This window comes from Tupaia chinensis, unplaced genomic scaffold, assembly GCF_000334495.1.
Source record: "Tupaia chinensis unplaced genomic scaffold, TupChi_1.0 Scaffold144991_2, whole genome shotgun sequence".
In the NCBI taxonomy this organism is placed as follows: domain Eukaryota; kingdom Metazoa; phylum Chordata; class Mammalia; order Scandentia; family Tupaiidae; genus Tupaia; species Tupaia belangeri.
Genome location: NW_006204851.1, coordinates 1,230,144 through 1,240,949, shown reverse-complemented (window position 1 = coordinate 1,240,949; position 10,806 = coordinate 1,230,144).

The following is a 10,806-nucleotide window of genomic DNA, read 5'->3' as shown; positions in this document are numbered from 1 at the left end:
TTTCCCTATTTGAATGCCCTTTATTTTATTCTCTAGTCTGATTGAGAATAAGACTTGGCTAAGACTTCCAGTACCATATTGAAAAGGAGTGCAAAAGTGGGCAGCTTTGTCTCCTTCTAGTTTTTAGTGGAAAAGCTGGCAGTTTCCTTATTAGTATGATGTTAGCTCTGGGTTTTTCATATATGGCTTATTGTGTTGAGAAATGTTTCTTCTATGTCTATTTTACTGAGAGTCTTAATCAGGAAGGGAAGTTATATTTTATCAAATGCTTTTACTGCATTGATTGATATGCTCATATGGCTTTTATCCTTCTTTCTGTTAATATGTTTTATTACATGTATGGTTTTGTGTATGTTAAACCATGTTTATATCCCTGGAATAAGGCCTACCTGGTTGTAGTGTATAACTCTTTAATATGTCATTGGATACGATTTGCTAGTATCTTGTTGAGAATTTTTGTATTTATATTCATCAGAGATATTGATCTGTAGTTTTCTTCTTTTGTTATGTCCTTGTATGTTTGGGGGATGAGGGTGATGGTGGCTTCATAGAATGCATTTGGGATGATTCCTTCCTTTTAGATCATTAGAAATAGTTTGAGTAGAATGGAGGTTAGCGCTTCTTTAAAAGCTTTGTATAATTCTTTTTTTTTTAAGAGAGAGAATTTTGCTATAGTGCACATGCACTTGTCAGAGAGACAGAGAGAAAGACAGAGAGATAGAAAGTGAGAAAACTTCCCTCAGGGGGAGGGGCGATTGCCACTCTGCAATTCCTCCTCCATTCTCCTCCCAGGATCTTGGGCATTCACGCACACATGCCCAGCGTGGTTTTGAAGCCACCGGGTCTGGGACTCAAACTGTGGTCAGCCATGTGGGAGTCCAGCAACGTAACCACTACACCATCTACTGGTCCCATAAAAGTTTTGTAGAATTCTGAAGTGAAGCCATTGGGACCTGGGCTTTTCTTTGTTGGAGGTTATTTATTACTGATTCAATTTCATTGTTTGTTATTCATGTGTTGAGGATTTTTATGTTTTCCTGATTCAGACTTGGTAGATTTTATGTTTCCTGAAATTTGTCTAATTCATCCAGGTTTTCTTGTTTGTTAGCCTATAGTCACTCATTGTATTCTCTAATGATCTTTTGTATTTCTGTTATATTTGTTGTAATATTGCCTGTGGTTTTGGCAATTTTATTTATTTGATTTCTTTCTCTCTTCTTATTTAATCTAGCTAATGGTGTACCAATTTGTTTATCTTTTCAAAGAACTAGCTTTTGGTTTCATTTTTCCCCCTGTATAGTTCATTTGTTCTCAATTTCATTTATTTCTGATCAAATCTTTACTATTTCTTTCTCCTGGAATGTTGCTTATCCAGTTCCCTGAGGTGTGTTTTTAGGTTGCCCATTTGCCACCTTTTCATCTTTTTCTTATGTGCACTAATTGCTATGAACTAACCTCTTCTGTTTTTCACTGTGTCCCATAGATTATGAAAACTCATATACTCACTATCATGGTTTCAATGAATCTTTTCACTTCAGTGTTTATTTCTTCAGTGGTTCTGTAGTAATCTGGGAGTAGTCTGTTTAGTTTCCATATGCTTGTGTATTTTCTTTTTTTTTTCTGAAATTAATTTCAAGTTAATTCCATCACTGCTGGAGAAGATGCTGGATATAGTTTTTATGTCTTTAAATTAGTAATAAAGTCTTGTTTTGTGCCTTATTATGTGGTCAATCTTCAAAAAGTTTCCATGCATGGGTGAGAAAAATGTATATTTTGTGTTTTGGGGGTAGAAAGTTCTATACATGTCTCTCAAGTCCATTTCATTTGTGGTGTAATTTAGATCTTGTATCTCTTTGCTTATTTTTTGTCTAGATGATCTGTTCAAAAGAGATAGTGGGGGGAACCAGCAGTTAGTGTAATGGCTATGTCGCTGGATTCCCATGTAGTCGACCGTGGTTCACGTCCCGGACCCGGGGGCTTAGAACTCACGCCGGGCGTGTGTGCGTGCGTGCCCAAGATCCCGAGAGGAGAATGGAGGAGAAGGGATTGCGGCGTGGTCATCCCCCCTGGGGGGGGTGATTTCTCGCTTTCTGTCTCTCTGTCTCTCTCTGTCTGTCTGGCGAGCGCACACGCCCTATAGCGAAAACCTCTCAAAAAAAAAAAAAAACAGATAGTGGTTTATTAAAATCCCCAATGATTAGTGTATTGCAGTCTTTATCTCCTTTTAGAACTAGTAGTCGTTCTTTCATGTATTTGGGTGGTCTCGAGTTGGGTGCATAGTAATTTGACCAGAGAGTGACAGAGAGAGGGGGGGAATGAGAAAGCAAGCTGCCAGGTCTGGGACTTGATCCATGATCAGCCATGTGGGAGTCCAGTACCTTAACCACCACACTACCTGCAAGCCCTTGGTGCATAGATATGTATAAGTGTTATATGTTCTCAGTGCATTAGCCCTTTTAGTACTATAATTATATAGTCCTTCTTTTTCTCTTCTTATAGTTCTTATCTTAAAGCCTATTTTTTTTTATATCAGTATCATGATTCCAGCTTTTTTTTTTTTGGAGAGGTTTTTGCTATAGGGTGCGTGCGCTCACCAGACAGACAGAGAGAGACAGAGAGACAGAAAGCGAGAAATCACCCCCCCCAGGGGGGATGACCACGCCGCAATCCCTTCTCCTCCATTCTCCTCTCGGGATCTTGGGCACGCACGCACACGCGCCCGGCGTGAGTTTTAAGCCACCGGGTCCAGGACACGAACCACGGTCGACTACGTGGGAGTCCAGCGACATAGCCATTACGCTAACTGCTGCTTCCTCCAGCTTTCCCCCCCCCCATTTGCTTGGAATATCTTTTTCCAACACTTCATTAGTCTGTGTATGTCTTTGTCTATGAGGTACATTTTTTGCAGGCAGCAAATAGAGTGTTTCTGTTTGTTTGTTTTGTTTGTTTGTTTTTTAATTCATTCAGCCAGTCCGTGTCCTGTGGATAATTTAATTTATTAATATTCAATGTTATTGATATCCGTGGATTTGTCCCTGCCATTTTGTTAGCCATTTTCTTGGCTGCTTTTTGTTCTCTCTTTTTTTTTTTTTTTGGAGAGATTTTTGCTATAGGGCACATGCGCTCACAAGACAGAGAGAGACAGAGAGACAGAAAGCGAGAAATCACCCCCCAGGGGGGATGGCCACGCCACAATCCATTCTCCTCCATTCTCCTCTCGGGATCATGGGCACGCATGCACACGTGCCTGGCGTGAGTTTAAGCCACCGGGTCTGGGACTCTAACCGTGGTTGACTATGTGGGAGTCCAGCGACATAGCCATTACGCTAACCACTGGTCCCTTGTTCTGTTATTTCTGTCTCTCTTTTTAGTTTTGCTGATATAGTACTTCCTGCAGTACTTCTTGAAGAGCTGGTCTAGTATTGGTGAATTCTTTTAAGTTTTTGTTTGTCTGAGAATGATTTTCATCCATTCTTCTCATTTGAAGGATAATCTTGATGGGTACAGTATTCTTGGCCAAAATGGGTTTTCTTTTAGTGTTTTGAGTATCTTCACATTCTTTTATTGCCAGTATTGTTTCAGTTGATAGGTCTAATGTTAGTCTAATAAGATAAACTTTGTAAATACTTGACGTTTTTCTCTTGGCATTTTTAGAATCTTGTCTTTGTGATTTTTTACCAATCTGGCTATGTTGTTCCATGGAGAGGATCTTCTTATATTGTTTCTATTTGGAATCCTTCGTATTCTTTGAGTCTGAATGTCTGAATTTGTTGATAGGTATGTAGTAATTTAGGTTATCTGATGCTTCTTGAATGAGCTTTAATAATCTGTTTTAATGTTTGTACATTTTATCTAAGTTATTGAAAATACTGGTACAAACTTGTTGTTGTTGTTGTTGTTGTTTAATGATTTTTGCTACAGGCAGCATGCACTAGCCAGTAAGAAGGAGAGACAAAAAGCAAAGAATCAGTCCTTCTCCATTCTTCAGGGATTTTTGCACACACACGTGGCCAGCATAAGTTTTAAGCCACCGGGTCCAGGACTCGAACCACAGTTGACTACATGGGAATCCAGCAATGTAACCATTATGCCATCTGCTTGTCCCAGGCACAAAGCTATTTTTTTTTCAGTTTATTTATTCATCTCTTCTATGAATGAGACAAGGAAGAGAGCAAGACAGCTCTTCCTTATGGTCTTAAGTCCTGTGATTCACTCACAGCCTCAGCCAGCCCCATATCAAGTCTAGCATACTCAAGAATGTCTCTAGATGTGAACCTGAAACTTTCCCATGTTGGTCAGCATTGCTGTGCCACTGTTCAATCTCAGCACAAAGTTACTCATTATATTTCCTTAATATCCTTTTTAAAAAGTTGGTCTTCCAACAGAGAGAGAGAGATAGGGAGAGAGAGAAAGAATCCCTAACAGGGTCTTGATGTTTCAATTCACCTGTACCGTTTAGCCAACCTTGCATCATGAGCATATGCATGCCTGGTGTACTCAGGGAGGTCTTCAGACATTATTATTATTATTATTATTTTTACCACTGTGCCATTGTCTGGTTCTCTTATGGCCCTTAATAACTGTAGAATCTGTATTGCTGTGCCCCTTCTCATTCTTAATAATGGAAAAACGTGTTCTTTTTCCCTTTTTCCTGATCAGTCTGGTTATGGTTTATCAATTCTTTTGATATTAAAGACTCAGCTTTTGGTTTCATTGTGTTCCTTTTCCCTATATTATTGATTTACAATTGAACCTGTATTTTTTCTTCTCTTTGATTACTTTGGGTTTAATTCGTTCTTCTTTTATTCCAATTTTTTGGTTGTTTGTTTGTTTTTGTTTTTGTTTTTTTAAGATGGAAGCTGAGGTCATGATTTAAAATCTTCTTAAACTGCTTTTAGCTACATATCATACATTCTGATACATTGTATCATATGAATATTTTCAATTTTCTTAAGGAAAGTTTGAAAATATTCAGTTTCATTCAGTTGAAAATATTTTCAAATTCCCCTTTTGACTTCATCTTTGGCTCATGGATTGTTTAGAAGTGCATTGTTTCAAATATTTGGGGAATTTACTTCCCATATTTATGTTAATAATGTCTAATTTATTAACATTGTGGAAAAAATTATACATTATATTTATTGAATCTTTTAAATTTATTGAAACTTTTTTTTTTTTGGAGAGGTTTTCGCAATAGGGCGCGTGTGCTCGCCAGACAGACAGAGAGAGAGACAGAGAGACAGAGAGACAGAAAGCGAGAAATCACCCCCCAGGGGGAATGGTCACGCCACAATCCCTTCTCCTCCATTCTCCTTTTGGGATCTTGGGCATGCACACACACGTGCCCGGCGTGAGTTTTAAGCCACTGGGTCCAGGACGCGAACTGCGGTCGACTACGTGGGAGTCCAGCGACATAGCCATTACGCTAACTGCTGGTTCCCAATGTTCCATGTGCTTTTAAGAATATATTATCTTTGGGGCCAGCATGTGGGGTGGTGGTTAAGGGCACTGGACTCCCACATGGCTGACCACAGTGTGAGTCCCAGACCTGGCGGCTTGCTTTGTTACTCCCTCCCCACTGACTCTGGTCAAATTAAAATAAATAAATAGAGTTAAATGGAATTTCGTTGAAAGAAATAATATATTATTTTGGGGGCCAGCAAGTGGCATGGTGGTTAAGGGTGCTGGACTTCCACATGTCCTACTGCAGTTCGAGTCCCAGACCTGGTGGCTTGCTTTCTTACCCCCTGCCTGCCCCCCCGCCCCCTTCCCCCCGCCTCTCTCTCTCTCTCTCTTACTCTGGTCAAATTAAAATAAATAAAACAAATTCAACTTGAATTTCATTTTAAAAAAGGAAGAAAGAAAGAAAGGGAGGGAGGAAGAAAGAAAGGAAAGAGAAAGAAAGAAAATATTATTTGGGGGGCCAACAGGTAGTGTGGTGGTTAAGGACACTGGATTTCCACATGGCTGACTACAGTTCAAGTCCTGAATCTGGTGGCTTGCTTTCTCACTTTTCCTTCCTCTCTCCCTCTCACTCTGTCTCTCTCTAGTCAAGTTAAAATAAATAAATACGTAAGTAAATAAAGTTAAATAAAATATTTTTTTTAAAAAATATATTATCTTCTATTGTTGGGCAGAGTGTCAATCAAGTTACATTTGCCGATAGTGTTGTTCAAGTGTGTTATATCTTTTTTTTAGAGAGAGAGATTTTTGCTGTAGGGTGTGTGTACTCACAAGAGAGACAAAGAGACAGAAAACAAGAAATCACCCCCTGAGGGGGATGGCCATGCTGTAATTCCTTCTCCTCCATTCTCCTCTCAGGATTTTAGACACACATGCACACACACCTGGCATGAGATTTAAGTCACAGGACTCGAACCGTGATCAACTATGTGGGAGTTCAGTAATGTAACCATTATACCATCAGCTGGTCCCAAATGTGTTTTATCTGGCTGCACTTGCTAGAGAGACAGAAGTCTGCATTATGCCCCTACAGCAACACTTGTATGCTTTTTATTTCCTTGGGAAAGGGGGAAAAAGCTGCAATTTGTAGCAGTTAGTGATTTATGTGGAATAAATACTTCTGCCATGCTCTATCACTGTCACCGCTATCATGGACTTCAATTCTGACCTACTTTCCTCTCAGGGCCCCAACACAACCACAACAATAATAACAATATCAAATACTTAATATAACACTTAGTAGGTCCCATGCATCATTTTAAGTAGTGTGTGTGTGTGTGTGTGTGTGTGTGTGTGTGTTCCAATACCATCTCATGAAACTGGCTCATTGTCTCTATCCACCAATACTCTGATCATTCTGATCTTTTGTCTTCACATGCTACCTTGAGAACAGATTTGGAACCAGGCACATTTGTGTTTGAGTCCCGGCTGTGCTGCTTTATTAGCTATGTGACTTTGTACAACTTAATTAAACTCTCTGAGCTTCAGTTTCCTCATCTGCAAAATAGAGATACAGTGAATCTCTGATCTCATCTCATATTGTTCCCCCTCTCCCATAGGGAGTGTGTGTGTGTGCACTTGCTGAGAGACAGAGAGAGCAAAAGTGAATAATCACCTCCAGGAGCATAGCCATGCCACAATCCATTCTCCTCCATTCTGCTCTTGGGATTTGGGGTATGCGTGCACACCATGATTTTCAAGCTGCAAGGTCTGGCCCTTTAACTGTAGTTGGCCATATGGGAATCCAACAATCTAAGCACCATGCCACCTGCTGGCCCCTTCACAAACTTTTTGAAATCTCATGTATCTAAAGCACTCAGTTCCTGGCACATTGTAAAAGCCTTCAACACATGTTAGTTTTGGTTATTACAGTGCATAAGATGCTGTGTTGGATAGAGTTCCTGCTTATCTACTTCATTGTCTTTATTTCTACATAAGCATTATGTGCTGATAAATGTTTAACAATCAACTTTCCTGAGAAAGGGGAAGAGGATGCTCCAATTTGTACTAGTTAGTCATTTATAATAAATACTTCCACCACCCCCATTTCCAGGTTTTCAACATGACATCACTGAAGCAGAGTTAGGAAAGAGTTGAAGGCAGAGCCTTGTTTTTAGCACTGAAAAATTTGATAGTCAAAGTAATATATCTCAAGAAAAATGGACTGATTGGTCATATTAGGCCAACTCTAGTTATTCCAATAGTAGACCCATTCCTTAGCATAGTGCCTGTCATTGAGCAGCTGTTCGAGAAACATGGATAAGAAGCCAGAGGCAACATAGTGGTAAAACATGATGCTCTGTGAGGCTGACCCACATGGAGGGTTCTGAGTTTGCCTCCAGAAACCTGCCTGAGTACTTATGTTCTGTTTGAACAATGTTTAACATCTGGGGCTGGCTAAAACTGGAGGTGGATCTTTGTATCAAGTTACTATCTCTCTGTCTCTCTTTGCCTTTCTCACTCATAGGAGAAATGAATGACGAAATTTAAAAGAAATGTGGATGAATTGAATGATTGCTAGACATTTTGTAAGATCTAGGGAAGCACTTAACACCCTGCTCTGCCTCACGTCTGGAGGCCAGAGTGTGAATTTAACCTTCAGATGCCAGCTCTGCTTCTTAATAGCCATATACACGACTGGATTGCTTTGAGGCTCAGTTTTACCATCAGTAAACTCAGGATGAATGTATTCGCCTCCCAGGGATATTGGAAGGGTTAAATGAGGTGAGGAGTAGAGAAGTGCCAATGGCATTTCCTGATTCATAATAATTTCTCAGCAAATGCTAATTAATGAACAACTCCTACTCAGGCTTTATAGTTGGTAATTTATTTTACTTTTCTGGTTTCTTTTGACACACTGCACTTGAAATTTAAAAAAAAAAACATTAATAGCATGAAGTAGGGTAAAGGAAATGAGACAGATAGCCACTAAAAGACCCATGAGGGATTTGCCCTGGGAATTCAAACCCTGTGTGGCTTTAAAAATGTGGGCAACACCTGGGGTACTCTCAGGCCTTGCAGACCCAGGAATATCCCAGGCACATACAACAGCTATCACAGATTCCTCCCATGAGTTGTGAAGTTTTCAGGAAAATAGGTCTCACTGGACAACAACAGTAAATTTGTAAGTCTGAATCTTACGTTAAAAAATACAAAAAGTGAGCAAAGATTAAGGGCTTGTAGGAGTTAAATGGTGAGATTCAGGAATGCACAAGAGAGGAAAAAAAAATGGAAAAGGAAAATGAAAAGCAGCCAAAGACATACTTCTCACCTAACTCTCAGTTTTTCTAAAAGCTGGCCCTGTTGACACAAATACAGAGTTTTCATTTTTTAACAAGAAAAACTTTTCTGAAGAGCAAGGAAAAAAAAAAAGCCTCATCTCTCCAGAGTTAGACTGCGTTGCTGAAATAAGATCTGACATGTGACTCATACTCAACCTAAGAGAGCATCTGGAAATCAGCTTGCCACCCTTTCTTTGCTAGAGTAAATGCCTACCAAGTGAGGTGACCCAAGTTTACAAGGAGAAGAGTGACATTTCTGCCAAGCCAAGTGACAATCCCATCTATCCTAGTGTTGAGGGAAGATTGTGATTGAAGTTTCCTCAACCCTCCACCTGCCATATGGCATGTATTAACTAGAGTGAGAGAAAGTCCTGTTTGAGGATGTGACACAGAGTTCTTCCTATTCTTTGCCTGTCAGTTCCTGGGCTCCCCTGGGATGAAAATATACCATCCATTGCAAAAGCAGCAGTGCTGTGTTGTGTAATGTTTGAATAAATTGTAGGGAAGTAACAACAACTAACATTTATCAAAAGTGCTTACTACGTGTCAGGTACCTAATATATTATTTTTTCATCCTTACCACAATCCTGGAAGATATTATCACCATTTTACAGAGGAGGAAAATTAGACTTAGTGGAAGGTAAAATAACTACCCCAAATTTATACAACTAGCAAGCAGTGGATGTGGGATTTGAATGCTGGCCAAATAGGATACTAAAGTCTAGCCACATTACTATTATGGTGTCCCTCCTTACCATGTAAATCCAAAGAGCTCATTTCTGCATACTTTCTAGGACCCTGGTCCCACCCTTTATATCTGGTGCTAACTCTGTACTCTCCCAAGCACAGAAGAAATTGACATTCTTAAGCTTCTTTCTGGATTATCTTAAATGGCTAAAAATAAGACTGGGAAAGTCCCAGCCTCCACACTTTTGGCTACAGGCTAACCAGGGCCACCACAGATAGACGTGGATTTCTTTCATTCCACAAATGCACCCAGTCAAATTGGGGCTGAGGGCAAGTTGAAATAAAAACAAAGCCGTTGCTTTACTTACCAAATCACTGGAAGAAGGTCCTTTTGTAATTAATTTGCCCTCCTAGGGGAGAGTCTTTTTGTCATTTGCACAAAAAGTAGTTTATGGACTAGCTGGAAAACAAAGCCAGACTGTGGATATGCTGATAACCACCATGTAAAAGTAAAGTCCTTTGTGGTGGAAAGGCAGCCTTTGAGAACAAATAAGTTTGTTCCCCAGACCTCCTCTGGACTGAAGCCTCATGATCTTTCTAAGTCTGTCTTTCTACTTCTCTGTCCTGAGCAATGTCTGTCTGGGCCAAAATCTCCACCAGCACATATGGTATCATTGGACGAATTTTTGAAAAGGTAGCTCCAATTCAACAATCTCACTTCTGGGCATATGTCCAAAGATATTGAAATCAATGTTTTAAAGGGTTAGCTGTAGTCCCATGTTCATTACAGCATTATTCACAATAATCAACATAAGGAATCAACCTGTGTCTATCAGTGGATGAATGGATAAAGAAATGTGGTATATATACACAATGGAAGACTATTCATTCTAAGAAAAGAAATTCTGTTATTTGTGATAATGTGGATAAACCTGGGAAATATTTTTCTAAGTGAGATAAGTCAGAAAGATAAATGTCACATGAGCTCACTAGTATGCGGAATCTTATTAAAAAGTTGAATTCATAGAAGTAGAGAGCATAATAGAAGCTGGGGGGTGCATAAGGGAGGACATGGAGGAGATGATGGTCAAAGGGTACAATATTTCAGGTACATAGGAAGAATAAGTTTGAGATCTCCTGTGCATATGATCAAAACAAATTGGAGGGACAGATGGTGGCAAAGTTGTGGTGCAGCTGGACCCACATGAGAAAGGTTCTGGGTTTTCTGACTTCACATCCTAGGACCTCCCTGAGCATGCAGGGTATGCACATGCAGGTTCATGATGCAGGCCAACTGATACTAAGGGCGGAATGTTGCACAAAGACCCTGTTAGGGGATACCTGTATCTGTGTCTCTGTTTCTCTTTCATGAAAG